Genomic DNA, 22,202 nt, shown 5'->3' on the forward strand with positions numbered 1-22,202 from the left:
TTTCCATCATTTGGCTATTGTTGAAAGTGCTGCTATAAACATTGGGGTACAAGTGCCCCTAAGCATCAGCACTCCTGTATCCCTTGGGTAAATTCCTAGCAGTGCTGTTGCTGGGTCATAGGGTAGATCTATTTTTAATTTTTTGAGGAACGTCCACACTGTTTTCCAGAGAGGCTGCACCAGTTTGCATTCCCACTAACAGTGCAAGAGGGTTCCTGTTTCTCCACATCCTCGCCAGCATCTATAGTCTCCTGATTTGTTCATTTTAGCCACTCTGACCGACGTGAGGTGATATCTCAGTGTGGTTTTGATTTGTATTTCCCTGATGAGGAGTGACCTTGAGCATCTTTTCATGTGCCTGTTGGCCATCTGGATGTTTTCTTTAGAGAAGTGTCTATTCATGTCTTCTGTCCATTTCTTCACTGGATTGTTTTTCGGGTGTGGAGTTTGGTGAGTTCTTTATAGATTTTGGATACAGCCTTTTGTCTGATATGTCATTTGCAAATATCTTTTCCCATTCCGTCAGTTGCCTTTTAGTTTTGTTGATTGTTTCCTTTGCAGTGCAGAAGCTTTTTATCTTGATGAGGTCCCAATAGTTCATTTTTGCTTTTAATTCCCTTGCTTTTGGAGATGTGTCAAGTAAGAAATTGCTGTGGCTGAGGTCAGACAGATTTTTTCCTGCTTTCTCCTCTGGGTTTTGATTGTTTCCTGTCTCACATTCAGGCCCTTCATCCACTTTGAGTTTATTTTTGTGAATGGTGTAAGAAAGTGGTCTAGTTTCATTCTTCTGCAGGTTGCTGTCCAGTTCTCCCAGCACCATTTGTTAAAGAGTCATTTTAGAAAAAAGACTATTTTAGGGCTAAAACTGTCAAAAGGCAGCAAATTAAAAACAACTGAGTCATACAGGCAACAAAAGTGAAAACCTTTTCAAAGGCAGCATGGTCTGCATTTTTGTACTTTGCACACTGGTTATCTCTGCTCTCCCAGAATTTTGACTTATAGGTAGTTGATCACTCTGGCCATGAGCTGGACACTGACTCAGATTTTAATGTCCTTTGAAACTTGGTTTCCCCAGTTAATTAACCTAGTCTTTCAGTGTCCCAATTTCAAATTCACTGGATGCAAAAATCTGATTGGCCCAGGTTGTGTCAAATGCCCATCTATCATCCAATGACTTTTGATAAGAGGTGCAGTAGTGACTGGGAGTGGAAGTAGATTCTCTTGGAAAAAGTTGTGGCAGCAATGGCTGCCATCTTTGATATAACTTAAGAGAAATAAAATGGGGCTTTATATATTCTAGTTCTACTTCTTCTTTGGAGGGTTTTTATTTTATTTTAATTCAAGTCAACAAATAATCAAATCTCTTCAATTCTAAGACATCTTTTTTCAATTTTTTTTTTCAGAATTTAATGTATGTGATATCCAGTCATGCCTCACAATCAACGTGTTCATTTGATGGTTTATGTTGTAGTATTTCTCCTTCTTCCTCCCCGACAGCCAAAAACTATTAAACTGGTGAGATTTTTAAAACCAAGGAATTACCAAATATATTATTGACAGAAAATCAATTGCTCTCCATGGAGGTCATAATAAAGTTGCCACTAGATATCGGGCTGGGTTAGAAGGTGGGGAAATATTCCGCTATCTTATTTCCACCACCCCTTAAGTCCTGCACCAAAAGAAAAAAGACGCTGTATTCCTCTTTGCTGTAAGAAACGAAGTCCACCGAAGAGTCTGAGGTGGTCTCAGGATGTATACTCTGGGAAGCAAACACTTATTTTATAGAATAATAACTATCATTGCTGACTGAACAGGAAGTAGACACTAGAGCACGTGTGGGCACAAAATGTAGCTTTGTATGCATCCAAATTCCAGGTAATTGCCTCGTCTAATTCACTCAGAAATTTAAGAAAAGAATGCTTCCTTTGGAACTGAAGTTCTTTCTACTTGGTTTCAGCCCAAAGGTGAGAATTTTTGGAGGTTAAATCTTTTCAGATGTTTTCTGAGGTGTACAAAGAGGAAAAGCTAAGTCATTCTCTGTTATGCATACTTCTAGCTTCTGTTACCCAAATGTGTTTAAACTTTAATACTTTTATTCTAGTTTGAGAATCCACGATGTGCTCAAAAAGTAGCTTATGGAAAAAAATTCATCTCAAATCAGTCCTGAAAATAGCTATATTTGCACTTGCTTAGAAGTAAAGTTTTCAAACTATGTGAGAGGTATACATAAGATATGCCTGTATATAGAAACTCATCAATTGAAAAACTGGCAGAGAAAATCTGTTAAAGTTGCAGAAAAAAACCTTGAATCAAGTTAAAAATATATAGTTAACCTTAAAGCATACATGGATTGGAAACACAGAGCACTCACACTAATTATTGACTGCACTATATAGTGGGTCAACTTTGATGTGTATGGTTGCTTAAATTGCTTCTTCTTTCTCATTTATAAGAGGATCATAATATACGAATCTATTTCAAAAAATTGCTGCGAGCAATAAATAAATCAGGTAATAAATATAAAGCACATACAATAGTGAGTGACACATTGTAAGCTATCAATAACTATTTTCTATTAATTACACTAAAACGACCTTAAGCACATAACATTTAATCAAGAACTAGACATTGCCGTTTTAGTGATCACTCAGATTTTAACTCATCATTTTCAAACTCAGTAACATCTTTTTTTTTTTTACGTTATTTTTTTTAATTTTCTTTTTTCTTTTTTAAAATTTACATCTAAATTGGTTAGCATATAGTGAAACAATGATTTCAGGAGTAGATTCCTTAATGCCCCTTACCCATTTAGCCCATCCCCCCTCCCACAACCCCTCCAGCAACCCTCTGTTCGCCATATTTATGAGTCTCTTCTGTTTTGTCCCCTTCCCTGTTTTTATATTATTTTTGTTTCCCTTCCCTTATGTTCATCTGTTTTGTCTCTTAAAGTCTTCATATGAGTGAAGTCATATGATTTTTGTCTTTCTCTGACTAATTTCACTTAGCATAATACCCTCCAGTTCCATCCACGTAGTTGCAAATGGCAAGATTTCATTCTTTTTGATTGACGAGTAATACTCCATCGATGGATGAATGGATAAAGAAAATGTGGTATATCAATAACATCTTTTTTATTTCAGTGATTTCAAGTTTTTCCTTGCAGTGAGTATAAGTTCTCGCTGCCAAATTGCAGATAGATTGGACGATTTGAAAGTGGGAGAGTTTTTTGAGTATGAGCATTCCATATGCACAGTAAAAATTCCACGATTCTCACTAGACCATACATTTGGAGATACTCTTCTGACATTTGATATGGAAAACAAATCAAAACAAAAGATGACTCATGTCGGAACAGTAGACTCTGTTGGCTCCTGGGCCCATCCGTGCTCCCCAGTCTCCTAACTCCAGTGTTAGCTTTGCCTAAGAACTAAAAAAGCATGGGTATCACTAATACCACCATTTAAAGAACTTTAAATAATTTAATACATTTATTTTGTATGATGTATGGAACAAGGCAGCCACTGAATTTGATCAATGTGTTAATAAATGAAGGACAAATTTCCACTACAGATGAATGTTGATTTCCTATCATATATGTTCCTAAAATTTATGCTATATATTATTTTTTTACTAAATGGAATACGTGCAGTATTGCCTTTTCATAGACATAGTTTCAGATAACTTTACTTGTCTACAGACATTTAAAACTTAAGGTTTAAAGTGTTTTTTCCCTTTTCTAATTTTGTGACCTACTAACCCTCTCTCTCTGTCAAGAAGTTCATGATATGTGGGCATCTCTTTTGAATTAGAATAACCAGCTCCTCCAATTTTAATTTCCAAGTGAAAGGTTGTCTTAAAGTAGGGGCATACTTATAAATATATTAATTTCACCATTATAAGGCAAATAGAAAACAAATTTCAAATGTACATAATGTCTCAAGTTTTATAACCTAAAAATTTGTGGTTAACAACAGTATCATCCTGACAAAATAAAAGATGAAAATTTGGGGTAAAATTTCTTAAATGTAACAAAAAACCTTGTTACATTTATGACACAAAACCAGGGTATCTATTTTCACTTGGCATAAATAATATGTATTGGCTGGCTAGCAATAGTTGTAATTATGTGGTACACAAGAAAGAATTCTGCTGATGCCAAAAACAGAAAAATGGGTGAAGCAGACCAGAAACCATGCATTGGGTAAACAGATTCTTAGACAAGTGAATTTAGCTGATTTTAAGAAAGCAATTTCTTTTATTTTCAGTTTTATGAGCTTTATGAATAGATCCAAACTCTTTATTAAAAAAAATTGAAGTACTAAGGGTGAGTGTCACATATTTAATTCCATGAAATTGTGTAGTCACATGTTTAACAGAACAAATTGTCTACACTTGGGATACTATTTTCAGGACTTTAAATACTAACCAACTTAAAGCTAATCTTTGTGTAAATTATAAAACAGGATAGGGAGCTGGTTGGGTCTCTGAATTATGACATTGATATCTTGAGGGTTTTGTTTGTTTGTTTTTAACTTCTTGAGAGAAAAATTGAAGTCAATTTAATTCTCTTTGCTAGGAAGACGCATAATAATTATGATTTTAAAAAGTGATCATCTGGGACAAAATGTATATGTATATGTTTAAAGTTAAAAATTTCAGATAATCTGTATTTTCTTAGAAGATAAAGTAGAAAATACAAACAAGCACCCTCCAATTTTTAATCTATAATCTTATTTACCCAGAGATAATCACTGTTATTGGTTAATTTTAATACATATACATCTAAACCTTCATTCCCCCACCATTTAAAAAATAGCATTTATTTATTTTTTATTTAACTTAAAAAAACTTTTTAAAATTTCAGTATAGTTATCATATAGTGTTATATTAGTTTCAGATGCACAATACAGTGATTCAACAATTCCATACTACACTCAGTGCTCATCACAAGTGTGTACTCCTTAATCTCCATCACCTATTTAACCCATTCCCTCAACCTGCTCTCTGGTAACCATCAGTTTGCTCTCTATAGTTAAGAGTCTTTCTTGGTTTGTCTCTCACTCTCTTTTTTCCCCCTTTCTTCCTTTATTTTATTTCTTAAATTACACACGAGTGAAATTATATGGTAATTATCTTTCTCTGATGGATTTATTTCACTTAGAATAATACTGTCTAATGGAAGATTTTATTCCTTATTATGGCCTAATATTCCATATCATATATATATATATATGTATATATATATATATATCTCACATCTTTATTTATTCATCTGTTAATAGACACTTGGGCTGCTTCCATAATTTGGCTATTGTAAATAGTGGTGCTATAAACATAGAGGTGCATGTATTTCTTTGAATAACTGTTTTTGTATTTTGGGAGTAAATTGCTGCATTGTGAGGTAGTTCTATTTTTAACTTTTTGAGGAAATTCCATACTGTTTTCCACAGTGGCTGCACCATTTTGCATTCCCACCAACACACATGAGGGTTCCTTTTTCTCCACATCCTCACCGACACCTGTTGTTTCTTGTGTTGTTGATTTTAGCTAATGGAGGTGAGGTGATATCTCACTGTAGCTGTGATTTGCATTTCCCTGAAGGTAAGTGATGATGAACATCTTTTCATGTGTCTGTTGGCCACCTGGATGTCTTTTTTGGAGAAATGTCTGTTCATGTCTTCTGCTCATTTTTTGATTGGATTATTAAATTTTGGGATTTGGAGTTTTATAAGTTCTTTACATATTTTGGGTACTAACCCTTTATTGGATATGTCATTTGAAAATATTTTCTCCCATTCAGTGGGTTGCCTTTTAGTTTTGCTGACTGTTTCCTTTGCTGTGTAGAAGCTTTTTATTTTGATATAGTCTCAATATTTTAATTTTGCTTATATTTACCTTACCTTAGGAGAAGTATCTAGAAAAATATTACTACAGCCTATGTCAGAGACATTACCTCCTATATTCCTTTCTAGGATTTTTAAGGTTTCAGGTATCATATTTAGGTCTTTAATCCATTTTGAGTTTATTTTTGTGCATAGTATAATAAAGTGGTCCAATTCATTCTTTTGTATGTAGCTGACCAGTTTCTCCAACACAGTTTTTTGAAGAGACAGTCTTTTTTCCATTGGATATTCTTCTATGCTTCAACAAATATTAATTGGCCATACAGTTGTGAGTTTATTTCTGGGCTTTCTATTCTGTTCTACTGATTTATGTGTCCTTTTTTTTTTCTTGTGCTAATATCACACTGTTTTGATTACTACACCTCTGTAGTATAACTTGAAGTCCAAAATTGTGATGCCTCCAGCTTTGCTTTCCTTTTTCAAGATTGCTTTGGCTATTTCGGGTCTTTTGTAGTTCCAAATGAATTTTAGGATTTTTTTTCTAGCTCTATGAAAAATACTGCTGGTATTTTGATAGGAATTGTATTAAATGTATGTATTGCTTTGGTTAGTACAGGCATTTTAACAATATTTGTTTTTCAAATCCATGAACATGGAATGTCTTCCCATTTCTTTGTGTCATCTTCAAATTCTTTCATTCATGTTTTTATAGTTTTCAGAGTACTGGTTTTTTTTTCCCACCACCTCTTTGGTTAGGTTTATTCCTAACTTTCTTATTTTTGGTGCAATTGTAAATGGGATTGTTTTCTTAATTTGTCTTCTGCTGCTTCATTATAAATATGTAGAAATGCAGTAGATTTCTGTACATTGATTTTGTATCCTGTGACTTTCAGGATTTCATTTATCAGTTCCAGTAGTTTTCAGGGGAGTCTTTAAGGTTTTCTATATATCTATATCATGGTATCTCTACCTAGTTAAAATTTTATTTCTTCCTTACCAATTTGGATGCCTTTTATTCCTTTTTATTGTCTGATTGCTGTGACTAGGACTTCTGATAGTATGTAGAATAAAAGTGGTGAGAATTGGGATGTCTGGGTAGTTCAGTCGGCTTTGTGTCTGACTCCTGGCTTTGGCTCAGGTCAGGATCTCACAGTTTAGTGAGTTTAAGCCCCAAGTCAGGCTCTGTGCTGGCACCACAGAGTCTGCTTGGGATTCTCTCCTCTCTCTCTAACCTTCCCCCACTCATGCTGTCTCTGTCTCTATCAAAATAAATAAAATAAACCTAAAAAGAAAGTGGTGAGAGTAGACATCTTTTTCCTGTTCCTGACCTTAGCAAGAAAGTTCTCAGTTTTTCCCCCTCTGAGTGTGATGTTCACTGTGGGTTTTGATACGGCCTTTAAAATGTTGAGGTATGTTCCTTCTAAACCTACTTTGCTGAGGGCTTTTATCATGAATTGATGTTGTACTTTGTCAAATGCGTTTTCTGCATCTATTGAAATCATCATATGGTTTTCATCCTTTCTCTTATAGATGAGATGTATTATATTGATTGATTTCCAAATATTGAACCACCCTTGCATGCTGGGAATAAATCCCACTTGACTGTGGTGAGTGATTTTTTTAATGTATTGTTGGATTTGGCTTGATAGTATTTTGTTGAGGGCTTTTGCATCTATATTCATCAGAGATATTGGCCTGTAGTTCTGTTGTTTTGTGGTGTCTTTATGTCATTTTGATGTCACAGTAATACCGGTCTCATGGAATGAATTTGGAAGTTTTCCTTCTTCTGTTTTTTGGAATAGTGTGAGAAGAATCAGTTTTAATTCTTTAAATGTTTGGTAGAATTCACCGATGAAGCCACCTGGTCCTGAACTTTGGGTTCTTGGGAGTTTTTTGATTATTGATTCAATCTCTTTGCTGGTAATTGGCCTGTTCAAATTTTCTGTTTTTCTCCTATTTTACTTTTGGTATGTTATGTTTCTGGGTATGTATGCATTTCTTCTAGTTTGTCCACTTTGTTGGCTTATGTTTTTTCATAATATTCTCTTACAGTTGTTGTATTTCTGTGGTGTTGGTTGTTATTTCTCCTCTTCAATTTGTGATTTGTTTATTTGAATCCTCTCTATCCTTTTTTTTTAATGAGTCTATATAGAAGTTTATCAATTTTGTTGATATCCTCAAAGAACCATCTCCTGGTTTCCTTGATATGTTCTATTGTTTCTTTGGTTTCTATACCATTTATTTCTGCTCAAATCTTTATTATTTCCTGCCTTCTGCTGGTTTGGGTTTTGTTTGTTGTTCTTTTACTAGCTCTTTTAGGTATAAGGTAAGGTGGTTGATTTGAAATTTTTCTTGCTTTTGAGGTAGGCCATTATTGGTATAAACTTCCTAGAACTGCTTTAGCTGTGTCCCAAAGATTTTGAACCGTTGTATTTTCAGTTTTTTTTTCCCATGTACTTTTTAATTTCTTCTTTGATTTCTTGATTGACCCATTCATTGTTTAGTAGCATGTTATTTAACCTGCATGTATTTGTAGTCCTCCCAGATTTTTTCTTGTGGTTGTCTTCTAGTTTCACAGGGTTGTTGTCAGAAAAGATGCCTGGTATGACTTTGTTCTTTTGAATTTGTTGAGGCTTGTTTTGTGGCCTAATATGTGATTTATTCTGGAGAATGTTCCATAGGCACTTGAAAAGAATGTGTATTTGGCTGTTTTAGGGTGGAATATTTTGAATATATCTGTTAAGTCCATTTGGTCCAGTGTATCATTCAAAGCTGTTGTTTCCCTGCTGATTTTCTGTTTAGATTATCTATTTTTTTTAAAGTTTATTTATTTATTTTGAAAGTGTGTGTGTGTGTGTGTGTGTGTGTGTGTGTGTATGGGGGGGGGGTAGGGCAGAGAGAGAGAATGAGAATCCTAAGCAGGCTCTATCAGTGCAGAGCCCGAAGTGGGGCTTGGTCCCACCAAATCATGAGACCTTGACCTGAGCCAAAGTCAGAAGCTTAACTGACTGAGCCACTCAGGTGCCCCTAGATAATCTGTCCATTGATGTAAGAGGGGTGTTAAAGTCCCCTACTATTATTGTATTTCTATCAATTAGTTCCTTTCTGTTTGTTATTAACTATTTTATGTATTTGGGTGCTTCCATTATTGGTGCATTAATATTTACAATTGTCATAATCTTTTTGTTGAATTGTCCCCTTTATTATTATATAGTGTCTTTCTGTGTCTCTTTTTACAGACTTTGTTATAAAGTCTATTTTGTCCAAAATAAGTATTGCTATCCTGGCTTTCTTTTGACATCCATTTTCATGATAAATGTTTGTCCATTCCCTCACTTTCAATCTACAGATGTCTTTAGGTTTGAAATGAGTTTCTTTAGGCAGCATATGGATAGGTCTTGTGTTTTCATATGTTCTGTCATCCAGTGTCTTTTGATTGGAGCATTTATTCCATTTACACTCAAAGTAATAATGGATATATATATATATACACATATATAAATTTTTTTTTCAACATTTATTTATTTTTGGGACAGAGAGAGACAGAGCATGAACTGGGGAGGGACAGAGAGAGAGGGAGACACAGAATCGGAAACAGGCTCCAGGCTCCGAGCCATCAGCCCAGAGCCCGATGCGGGGCTCGAACTCACGGACTGCGAGATCGTGACCTGGCTGAAGTCGGACGCTTAACCGACTGCGCCACCCAGGCGCCCCTATACACATATATATATCCATTTTTGTTACTTGTTTTGTGGTTGTTTTTGTACTTTTTCTCTGATGATCTCTTTCTTTCATGGTTTGTTAGTTTTCTTTAGTGATATACTTGGATTCCTTACTTTTTATGTTTTGCATATCTATTACTATTTTTTGATTTATGGTTACCATTTGGTTTATATATAATATCTTCTGCATATAGCAGTCTATATAAAGGTGATGATCACTTTATTTTGAACTCAGGTTTTACTCCTCTCTCCTCCACATTTCAAATATTTAGTATCATATTTTACATCTTTTTATTCTGTGCTTCTCTTTACTTATTTCTACAGATATTCCTCAATTTTCTTTTGCATTCATCTTCTTCTCTACACTTAGTTGTGTAGCTTGTTATGCCATTCTTCCAAATGCTCTCTGGTTTAATTACTTAGATATGAGTGATATCTAGTTGCAAACATTAGGCAGAGTGAGATTAGTGTCCTCCTACTCCACCATCTTTTCAAGCTCTCCATAGCATGTATTTATAACATGATGCCATTAATATCTTAAAGCTTAAAGATTCTTAAAGCTGTTTCTTAAACCTAATAGTATATGGTATAGACATGTTTCCATGTCACTGTTTGGAAATTTTGGCATTTCCTACTTATGTATAGGATCCAGAAGGTCAAGGAGTATTGATGGCTTTGGACGCATCCAGTTACTATAAACTTAGCATAGACATTAGCACTGAGATATCTTCAAAACAGTTTTGTGAGAAGTGGACATGGATAAGTGGGACCTGGGACATTACATTACTCACAATGGATTGATAATGTCCAAATAAACTGCCTTAGCAGGTGAGGAAGTGTTTCTTTATAAATGTGACCCCCGTTTACATCACAATCTGCTGAAGGGAGACCAGATATCTTTGTTTCCTTATGTATTAAATATACATTTACCACCACAATCAAACAAGGCATCAGCACCCAGTCAAGGAAACAAATAAAACCATACCAATTATTTTTAACAGAGTATTTAATAAAGAAAATTGGTTAACAGTATTGGATTTAAGCAAAAAGACGTTAAAGTAAAGCAGGTAAATACTTGCAGGGAGAAACTATAACCCTGTGCCTGGGAGAACATAGGGAAGAGTTAGATTAGCAAAACCTGCAAGCTTGGAGAGTCCCTGAAAGCTGGGAATAAGACCTCTATAGAGGGGATGCCACCACTTGCTGGTGGTATCTCTGAGTATAAGGCTGGTCCCAGCAGTGATGGAAGAAGATCAAAACTAGAACTACACTTTGATACTAGGGCAAAACGATATTGCTGAGGCAGCAATGACAGGAACAAGGGGCACGAGGGAAAGAGAAAATCTCTTCTTCCTTCAGGTTTCTTGTCTCACTCTATTGCTTCCATTTACAGAACCTAAAAGGAAGTGCTCTCTCAAAAGAGAATGGCATTTGCAGAGCCCAGGTCCCAGCTTCCTGGAGTAGAATAGAAAAAGGTAGGTTTGTAGCTGAGAGAAAATAGGTTAATCCAGAACAGAGAGTACTTGGATGTAAATGGGATTCCCATTTTGTAGTCACAGGGTGCTAAAGCACATCTGGACATTCCAGTTTCTCTGGTTATGAATTATTCACAGCCACAAGCAAAGAAGACTATGAAATAGACAAATTGTCTAAGTAAACATAAGTTCACGGTAATGGAGTTCTCCACTAATCTATGCTTAGTAAGTAAATCTAATTGATTTGTCAATAAACCCATAGCAGTAGTTTCCAAAATAATTTTAAAAACATTTTTGGTAGAAAAACTTAGTGAAGAAATTCATATATCAATTTAATATTTTTAAATAAATTAGGGGAAAGTTTGTATTATTTGGACTTGAAAATTTCAAGGTTTAGCCCAGCACTGCATTCTACCATACATATTTAGAAAACAACATCAAGCTAGTAGTAAATGACCAAAAAGTTTAATAGGCACCATATACCAAAGGCTATTCCTTTTTATCTACTTGTTATTCTACTTGTTATTTTATTTCTTCCATGAGGTACCTTTCCTTTTAAAGTCCATGAAAACAGCCAGCAACTTGAAAATAAGGCAAGAAAGAAATCTTATGTTACCTTGTGCTTGAGCAGCACTCTTGGTTATTTTATCTTTTTAATTTTTTATTCATTTTTGTTGGAAAGTAGAACATTAACTCATTTACTTTATTTAATACCTTCAGTGCAACTTTAAGTGCTGGAGATATGAAGATAAAGAGACCCTGCACTTAAGGGACTTGTGACCTAATAGATGAAGATAGATATGTGTGCAGCAACTGAATTATCAGAGATACCATGATACAGTCAGGTAGGCAGTGCCATGAAGACATTAGAGGAGTGGTCAATTCTGTCTTTGGGTTGGGAATGGTCAGGAAAGCCTCCACTGAGGAGTGACTTTTTGAGAATAAATCAAGTAGGTAGTGAACATAAAGGTAAATAGCTTTAATTGATTCTTCTTTTTACTTTGTGATCAGATATTGTATGTGGATATGTCAGAGATACTCTACTGGTGAAAGAGTTAGAAGAAAACCACAGTGGTATCAGGGCCAAAAGGAAGAAGAAAGCATTCAGAAATATAAAAATCTTTACCAAGAAGAGCAAGTTTTTTAAATTGTTTGTTTGAGAAATTTCTGTATTATATTTGTTGGCATTGAAAGAAGTAGCCAAAGATAGGCTAAGCTTTTGTATATCTGACCTTGAGCTCTTATAATACACTATTTCATATTCAGCTTAGCTAATCACATGTCCCCTTTGAATGAATGTTATTTTAGCCATTTTGCCTTTGGCCTTATAAAATACAAATTATACTGTACAACAGCAATTTTAATGTAGAAATTAAATACAGACTCCGTTTGTTTTCACGTAGTATGTGCTATAATCAGAGAATATTGAGCTGTATAACTGATGGTAAAATTTAGCTGGAGTTAAAATATGGCAGTAACTGAAACATTTGAGGAGAAATTCAATTACAAATATGTGGGGTTTGTGTAGTTTGGATTTTTGAACAGCGTCTTTAAGCATGGATTGAAGGATAGGTCTGGGAGTTTTCTAGTGATTTTCAATAGGAAAAATATCATCAAAAGGTTTAAATTCTCTCTCTCTCTTTTTAAAGATTTATGTAAGTAATCTCTACACCCACTGTGGGGCTCAGACTCATAACCCTTAGACCAAGAGTCACAGGCTCTACCGACTGAGCCAGCCAGGTGCCCCTCATTTCTTTTTATTAAAAAAAGGAATACATAATTGGATACCTTATTATTTCAGTGAAAGACATATTGCAGGTACTGACTATATTCCATTGCAATTTGATCTCCAGCCAGCAAGACCGGGCTTTAGAGGAAGGGATTATACCTGGACATAGAGATTGGTTTTTGGAGTAAGACTTCAGAGTAGTGATTTTCAAAGGGCTTTTGGGCCTTCTGGAAAACATGTTAATATGTAGATTTTCAAGTACTCTCCCTTCATCTTTCACTGTGAGATTCAGATTCAATTGGTTTGGGAAAAGTTCCAAAAGTTTGCATTTTTAAAATAAGCACACCAAGTGATTCTAATACAGATGCCCTTGTACTATATTTTAAGAAAAATCATAGAAATTTCTTCCTTCTAAAATTTTTAATATCTAAATTTATTTTTCATAGTGCATAATATAGGCCTATTGGCAGGCAAAATTCTTGGAACAGTTCCTATAGACATTCTTATCAGTGATTTCGGTTAAAGAAGGATGACTTTCTTAACTTAATGTCTATAAACATGAGGGTGATGATTGTGTAAGGCCTTGTTGGTGATGTGTTCCCTTTCTTTTTCTTCAGGTTTTTCTATTTTTCCTTTAAAATTTTTTTTAAATGTTTATTTATTTTTGACAGAGAGAGAGAGAGAACGAGTGGAGGAGGGGTGGAGAGGGAGGGAGACAGAGAATTTGAAGCAGGCTCCAGGATCTGAGCTGTCAGCACAGAGCCAGACATGGGGCTTGAACTCACAGATCGATAGATCATGATCTGAGATGAAGTTGGATGCTTAACCAACTGGTTTTTCTATTTTTCATACACTCTCCCGATTCTTCCTCCTTTCTTTCGTTTGTATTGTGTCTACATTGTCAGTATGTATAGACATTACATACTATACTATCTCCTTTATGACCATCATTTAGACTTAGCTCTATAGGTAATATATATTTAATGTTAGGTCCTTATGTTGGATATCTCCCATATCATTTTGTATGCTGAAAGCTTAAAGTAGATTCTTTAGAAGATTCCATAAGAAGGGCTCATGGGAGCAATATTTCCTAAGTATATTCAAAACAGTTTACCTGTAGCCTTTTTATACTAGTAAATAAGTTTAGCTCTATATAAAATCCCTGATGTGGGACTTTTCTTATTTTTTTTTTTCTGGAATACCTTAACTGTTCTCTTCTTGAGTACTTTTGTCTTGTGGCATAAAGTGTTGCTGCTGAACAGTCTAATGACAATTGTATTATTATTCCTTATAAATGAATAGGTTCTTTTGTCTGGTAGTCCATAGGATTTTTTTTTTTTTTTACTTAAAATCTAATACCTTTTACTAGAATGTGTCTCAGCATTGGCTATTATAGGTTGATTTTTCTAGGTTCAAGAAATTTCTTTAAAATATGTAGATTTAGGACAGGTTGGGAAGATGGTGGTGTAGGAGGATGCTGGGCTCAACTCATCCTGCTGATCACTTAGATTCCACCCAAATCTGCCTAAATAACCCAGAAAACCACCAGAAGACTAGCAGAATGGAATTTCTGGAGCCAAGCATATACAGGAGGTCCACGAAGAGGGTAAGAAGGGCAGAGATGGTGCATGCTACACAGACTGGCAGGAGGGAGCTGGGGCAGTGGAGGGGTAGCCCACCCGGTAAGGCAGAGCCCCCGAAGTCTGACTTGCAAAAGCGGAGGGGCTGGACTCCAAGAGTTCTGACCGCCAGTAGGACTTAACATCTGGAAAGTTAAAAGTCAACAGCCCTGAGCGTGGAGGGTGAGAGGATGCTGGAAGGGAGTGTAATTGAGACCTGGAAGGACAGAGCTCAGCTTAGCCGGAGAACAAAGGCGCTGGCAAGTGCCATTTCCTCTCCCATACCCCAGCTGAAATTACAAAGGGAACCAGGTCCCCTCACCGAAAGTGCTTGCATCACGCAAACACCCAATGCTGTGCTTCCATGGATCCATTCCTCCCATCCATCTCCTTCCTGGTGCTGCAGGGCACTTCCCGAAGGGGACCACCAATGGCAAAGTGAGCTAAGCCTGTCCCTCCCACCCGTGCACCTTGTGGATCCACCCTGGCTAATACGCCCTTGGCCAGATCCCATCAGAGCAGCACCACAAGCCTGGCAGTGTGCAAGTAGCCCAGACAGGGGCCACACCACTCCACAGTGAGTCATGCCCCTGGGAAAGAGGAAGAAAAGGTACACACCAGCCTGACTGTGGCCCCAGCAGTGGGCTGGGGACAGACATTGAGTCTGACTGCGGCCCCGCCCACCAACACAAGTTGTTCCAGACAGCACAGGGGAAGTGCCCTGCAGTTTGGAGCTACCACAGGGACTACCCAAAATGATGAAGTGGAAGAATTCTCCTCAAAAGAAATTCTAGGAAGTAGCAACAGCTAGCGAATTGATCAAAACCGATTTAAGCAATATAATGGAACAAGAATTTAGAATAATAATCATAAAATTAATCACTGGGCTTGAAAAATGCACAGAGGACAGCAGAGAATCTATTGCTACAGAGATCAAGGGACTAAGAAGTAGTCATGAGGAGCTAAACAATGCTATAAATGAGGTGCAAAATAAAATGGAGGCCACCACAGCTCAGATTGAAGAGGCAGAGGAGAGAATAGGTGAATTAGAAGATAAAACTATGGAAAAAGAGGAAGCTGAGAAAAAGAGAGATAAAAAAAATCCAGGAGTATGAGGGGAGAATTAGAGAACTAAGTGATGAAATCAAACGGAACAATATCCGTATCATAGGAATTCCAGAAGAAGAAGGAGAGAGAGAAAGAGGCTGAAGGTATACTTGAACAAATCATAGCTGAGAAGGTCCCTGATCTGGGGAAGGAAAAAGGCATTGAAATCCAAGAGGCACAGAGAACTCCCTTCAGACGTAACCTGAATCAATCTTCTGCATGACATATCATAGTGAAACTGGCAAAACACAAGGATAAAGAGAAAATTCTGAAAGCAGCTAGGGATAAACACGCTCTAACATATAGAGGGAGACCCATAAGACTAGTGGCAGACCTATCTACTGAAACTTGGCAGGCCAGCAAGGAATGGCAGAAAATCTTCAACGTGATGAACAGAAAAAATATGTAGCTGAGAATCCTTTATCCAGCAAGTCTGTCATTCAGAATAGAAAGAGAGATAAAGGACTTCCCAAACAAACAAAAACTGAAGGAACTCATCACCACTAAACCAGCCCTACAAGAGATCCTAAGGGGAATTCTGTGAGTGAAATGTTGCAAGGCCTGCAAAGTACCAGAGACATCACTACAAGCATGAAACCTACAGACATCACATTGACTCTAAACCCATATCTTTCAGTAATAACACTGAATGTAAATGGGCTAATTGCTCCAACCAAAAGACATAGGGTATCAGAATGATAAAAAAAAAACAAGACCCATCTATTTTTCTGTCTACAAGAGACTCATTTTAGAGCTGAGGACACCTTCAGATTGAAAGTGAGGGGATGGAGAACTACCTACCATGCTACTGGAAGTCAAAAGGAAGCTGGAGTAGCCATACTTACATCAGACAAACTAGACTTTAAATTAAAGGCTGTATAACAAGGGACGAAGAAGGGCATTATATAATAATTACAGGGTCTGTCCATCAGGAAGAGCTAACAATTATACATGTCTATGCGCCAAATACAGGAGCCCCAAATATATAAAACAATCACAAACATAAGCAGCCTTATTGATAAGACTGTGGTAATTGCAGGGGACTTTAATACTCCACTTACAGCAATGGCTCGAGCATCTAGTCACAGGATCAATAAAGCAACAAGGACCCTGAATGATGCAGTGGATCAGATGGACTTGGCAGATATGTTTAGAACTCTGCATCCTAAAGCAACAGAATATACTTTCTTCTCGAGTGCACATGGAACATTCTCCAAGATAGATCACATACCGGGGCACAAAACAGCCCTACATGAGTATAAAACAATTGAGATCATACCATGCACACTTTCAGACCACAATGCTGTGAAGCTTGAAATCAACCACAGGAAAAGTCTGGAAAACCTTCAAAAGCATGGAGGTTAAAGAACACCCTACTAAAGAATGAATGCGTCAACCAGGCAATTAGAGAAGAAATTAACAAATATATGGAAACAAATGAAAATGAAAATACAACAATCCAACGCTTTGGGACGCAGTGAAGGCAGTCCTGAGAGGAAAATACATTGCAATCCAGGCCTATCTCCAGAAACAAGAAAAATCCCAAATACAAAATCAGACAGCACACCTAAAGGAACTAGAAGCAGAACAGCAAACACACCCCAAACCTAGCAGAAGAAGAGAAATAGTAAAGATCAGAGCGGAAATAAACAATTTAGAATCTAAAAAAAACTGGAGAGTCGACCAGTGAAACCAAGAGTTGTTTTTTTATGGGAAAAATAAAATTGATAAACCTCTAGCCAGGTTTCTCAAAAAGAAAAGGGAGAGGATCCAAATAGATAAAATCATGAATGAAAATGGAATTATTACAACCAATCCCTCAGAGATACAAGCAATTATCAGGGAATACTATGAAAAATTATATGCCAACAAACTGGACAACCTGGAAGAAATGGACAAATTCCTAAGCACCCACACACTTCCAAAACTCAAACAGGAAGAAATAGAAAACTTGAACAGACCCATAACCAGCAAAGAAATTGAATCAGTTATCAAAAAACTCCCAAGAAATGAGAGTCCAGGACCAGATGGCTTCCCAGGGGAATTCTACCAGACATTGAAAGCAGAGATAACACCTATCCTTCTCAAGCTGTTCCAAAAAATAGAAAGGGAAGGAAAACTTCCAGACGCACTCTACGAAGCCAGCGTTACTTTGATTCCCAAACCAGACAGAGACCCAGCAAAAAAAGAGAACTATAGGCCAATATCCCTGATGAATATGGATGCAAATATTCTCAACAAGATACTAGCAAATCGAATTCAAGAGCATGTAAAAGGAAGTATTCACTATGATCAAGTGGGAGTCATTCCTGGGCTGCAGGGCTGGTTCAACATTCTCAAATCAATCAGTGTGATGCATCACATTAAAAAAAGAAAAGAAAAGAACCATATGATCCTATCAATCAATGCAGAAAAAGCATTTGACAAAATTCAGCATCCTTTGTGAATAAAAACCCTCGAGAAAGTCGGGACAGAAGGAACATAAACATCATAAAAGCCATTTATGAAAAGCCCACAGCTAATATCATCCTCAATGGGGAAAAACTGAGAGCCTCCCCCTTGAGATCAAGCACACGACAGGGATGACCACTCTCACTGCTGTTGTTTAACATGGTGTTGGAAGTTCTAGCATCAGCGATCAGACAACAAAAGGAAATCAAAGGCATCAAAATTGGCAAGGATGGAGTCGAGCTTTCACTTTTTGCAGATGACACAATATTATACATGGAAAACCCAATAGACTCCACCAAAAGTCTGCTAGAACTGATACGTGCATTCAGCAAAGTCGCAGTATATAAAATCAGTGTACAGAAATCAGTTGCTTTGTTACACGCTAATAATGGAGCAACAAAAAGACAAATAAAGAAACTGATCCCATTCACAATTGCACCAAGAAGCGTAAAGTACCCAGGAATAAACCTAACCAAAGATGTAAAAGATCTGTATGCTGAAAACTATAGAAAGCTTATGAAAGAAATTGAAGAAGATACAAAGAAATGGAAAAACATTCCGTGCTCATGGATTAGAAAAATAAATATTGTTAAAATGTCAATACTACCCAAAGCTTTCTACACATTGATTGCAATCCCAATCAAAATTGCACCAGCATTCTTCCCGAAGCTAGAATAAGCAGTTCTAAAATTTGCATGGAACCACAAAAGACCCCGAATAGCCAAAGTAGTTTTGAAGAAGACGACCAAAGCAGGAGGCATCACAATCCCAGACTTTAGCCTCTACTACAAAGCTGTAATCATCAAGACAGCATGGTATTGGTACAAAAACAGACACATAGACCAGTGGAATAGAATAGAGACTCCAGATTTGGACCCACAAAAGTATGGTCAACTAATCTTTGACAAAGCAGGAAAGAATATCCAATGGAAAAAAGACAGTCTCTTTAACAAATGGTGCTGGGAGAACTGAACAGCAACCTGCAGAAGGATGAAACTAGACCACTTTCTTACACCATTCACAAAAATAGACTCAAAATGGATAATGGACCTGAATGTGAGACAGGAAACCATCAAAACCCAGTGGAGAAAGCAGGAAAAAACTTCTCTGACTTCAGCCGCAGCAATTCCTTGCTTGACACATCCCCAAAGGCAGGGGATAAAAGCAAAAATGAACTATTGGGATCTAGTCAAGATAAAAATCTTCTGCAGTGCAAGGGAAACAACAAAACTAAAAGGCAACTGATGGAATGGGAAAAGATAGTTACAAATGACATATCAGAGAAAGGGCTAGTATCCAAAATCTATAAAGAAGTCACCAAACTCCACACCCGAAAAACGAATAATCCAGTGAAGAAATGGGCAGAAGACATGAATAGATACTTCTCTAAAGAAGACATCCAGATGGCCAACAGGCACATGAAAAGATGCTCAACATCACTCCTCACCAGGGAAATACAAATCAAAACCACACTGAGGTATCACCTCACGTCGGTCAGAGTGGCTAAAATGAACAAATCAGGAGAGTATAGTTGCTGGCAAGGATGTGGAGAAACAGGAACCCTCTTGCACTGTTAGTGGGAATGCAAACTGGTGCAGCCTCTCTGGAAAACAGTGTGGACGTTCCTCAAAAACTTAAAAATAAATCTACCCTATGACCCAGCAACAGCACTGCTAGGAATTTACCCAAGGGATACAGGAGTGCTGATGCTTAGGGGCACTTGTACCCCAATGTTTATAGCAGCACTTTCAACAATAGCCAAATGATGGAAAGATCCTAAATGTCCATCAACTGATGAATGGATAAAGAAATTGTGGTTTATATACACAATGGAATACTACTTGGTAATGAGAAAGAATTAAATCCGGCCTTTTGTAGCAACGTGGATGGAACTGGAGAGTGTTATGCTAAGTGAAATAAGTCATACAGAGAAAGACAGATACCATATGTTTTCAGTCTTATGTGGATCCTGAGAAACTTAACAGAAGACCATGGTGGAGGGGAAGGGCAAAAAAAGTTAGGGAGGGAGGCAAACCATAAGAGACTCTTAAGACTGAGAATAAACTGAGGATTGATGGAGGTCTGGAGGAATGGGAGGGTGGGTAATGGGCATTGAGGAAGGCACCTATTGGGATCAGCGCTGGGTGTTGTATGGAAACCAATTTGACAATAAATTTCATATTAAAAAATGTAGATTTATGCCATCCTTTATATCATGAAAGTTTTCTTAGTAAAGTTTTTAGTGTTTGTTCTGCCCCATTGCTGTGATTTTCTTCTTCAGCGGCTCCTATTAGATAGAAGTCCCCTTCCTTATATTCTATTGCTATTACTTTCTCTCAAATGTCTTAAAAATGTTTTTAAAATTACTTTTTGCCTTAAAATGTTTTTATCCTTCCATTTTCTATTTCTCTTCAGGTATTTTCCACCATGTTTGCTTGCACCACAGTATTTTCTAACACAATGTTAATTTCTTACTTAAACATGTTTACTTTTTTCCTGAGTTCCTTATCCTCTTTTTTAAATCTCCCCTTTCACTATTCATATTAAAGTTTTTTTTTAATTCGAGTTATTTCTTCTTTTATAGTTTCTATTATTTAAAACATTTGTTTTTGCTTGTTTTGAAATTTTAAGTTGGAGTGCATGTCTTCCTGGCATGATTTCATGATCTCTAGGGATATCTTCTACATTATTTGACCTCTTTTTTTCCCCCATAATTTAGCCTGTGTCATTTTCTGTTGCTCATTTTTAAATGCAAGTAGATTTCCTTAGCAAAGTGATAAGAAATATGTGGCCCCATACTTCTAAGGTTTACCTCTTCTGTTTATTTCTTCACTTATATCCTGACATTTTCTCTTGGTCACTATTTCTCTGTCCTACTTAATTTGATCCTATTTCCAGGAGTTTCTACTCAGTATATGAGGAGAGCTTTGGTTTCTTAGTTTTGAGAGTTCAGCACCAGTCATTCTCATGCCCTGAACTACAAATTTGATCCTGCAGGGCTCCTGCTTAGGTTTAGCTAGGTTCAGATTAGATTTTTTGCTTTCCAAGGAGTACTTGATGGAAGTTTTGGAGTTTTTCTGATACTGTTCCCACTAGCCTCTATTCTGAGGTTTGTGGGGATATGTAGTCATCTATTTTTCTTGTATACATTCTTTGCGGGTTTTTGGGTTTGCTAACTAGTTGTTATGTCTGGAGTGTTTTTGGAGGGGGAGGATTCAAAGAGTTTCAGAAAATGCACTTCTAATCCCACCTCAATCTTCTTTTATTTATCTTTTTCATGTATATGAACATGTCTTTCTTTTTCAAGGTGATGTCTTGATTTCTCTAGGTATATACAAAACAATTATGAAAACTAATATCCATTATTTATTGAGTACTTACTACATCCCATGTACTGAGTGGATTAAATGCTTTATAACATGTTCATAATCTTTACAACTATCTTTGGATGTAGCTACTTTATGCCCATTTTAAATAAAGAATAACTGAGGTCTAGAGAGTTAAAATAGTTGGTTCAGGTTGGGATAGGCAGCTTCTAAAATAGCACTAATGACCCTTCTCTCTTGGTAATCATGTCCTTGTATAATCCTTTTTCCTGACATGTGGGCTGGACCAAGTGACTTGACTCTAATGAATAGACTGTGGAAAATGTGATGTTATGTCACTTCTGAGATTAGCCACTCCCCCCCCCCAAAAAAAAAAAAATTCTGGCTTGAGTACTCTCTCTCTTCCTTTCGCTTTTTTGTTTGTTCATTCTGATGGAAGCCAGCTGCCATGTTATGTTTTGCCCTAGGAGAGGCCCATGTGGAAGGATTTGAGGGAGACCTCTAACCAACAGCCAGCAAGGAACTGTGGTCCTTCACCCAATAGCCATTGAGGAACTGGAACCTGCTAACAGCCATGTGAATGACTTGGAAGTGGATCATCCCTCGATTGAGCCTTTGAAAGAGACCACAACTGCAGCTGACAACCTGATTGTAGTATTGTGAAAGATTTGGAGCCAGAGGCATCTGGATAGGTTGTACTTGGATTCCTGACCCACAGAAATCCACAGATAATGTTTGTTGTTTTCAAACGTTAATTTTGGAGTAATCTGTTACATGAAAAGAGACAACTAACATAAAGGTCATAAAAGCAATAAATGTCCCTGTTCTCTTGGAACCCAGGGGATCTAATTTCAGTGAACAGTCTGTTCACCTGTATGTGACACTGACTTTGATTAATCTGTACCTTTATAAGACACTATTTCTACTATA

The 22,202-nt window shown here is 36.8% G+C and overlaps 1 long non-coding RNA gene across 1 annotated transcript in view; it reads left to right on the top strand.

The window, feature by feature from the left end:
- The window catches only part of LOC125148124 (uncharacterized), a 69,062-nt gene extending 46,860 nt beyond the window's left edge, over positions 1-22,202 (top strand). The window contains exon 5 of the long non-coding RNA XR_007145428.1: positions 21,740-22,202. This is a non-coding gene — a long non-coding RNA (uncharacterized LOC125148124). The remainder of the gene's footprint in view (positions 1-21,739) is intronic.

This window comes from Prionailurus viverrinus, chromosome D2 (genome assembly GCF_022837055.1).
Source record: "Prionailurus viverrinus isolate Anna chromosome D2, UM_Priviv_1.0, whole genome shotgun sequence".
Taxonomy (NCBI): Eukaryota; Metazoa; Chordata; class Mammalia; order Carnivora; family Felidae; genus Prionailurus; species Prionailurus viverrinus.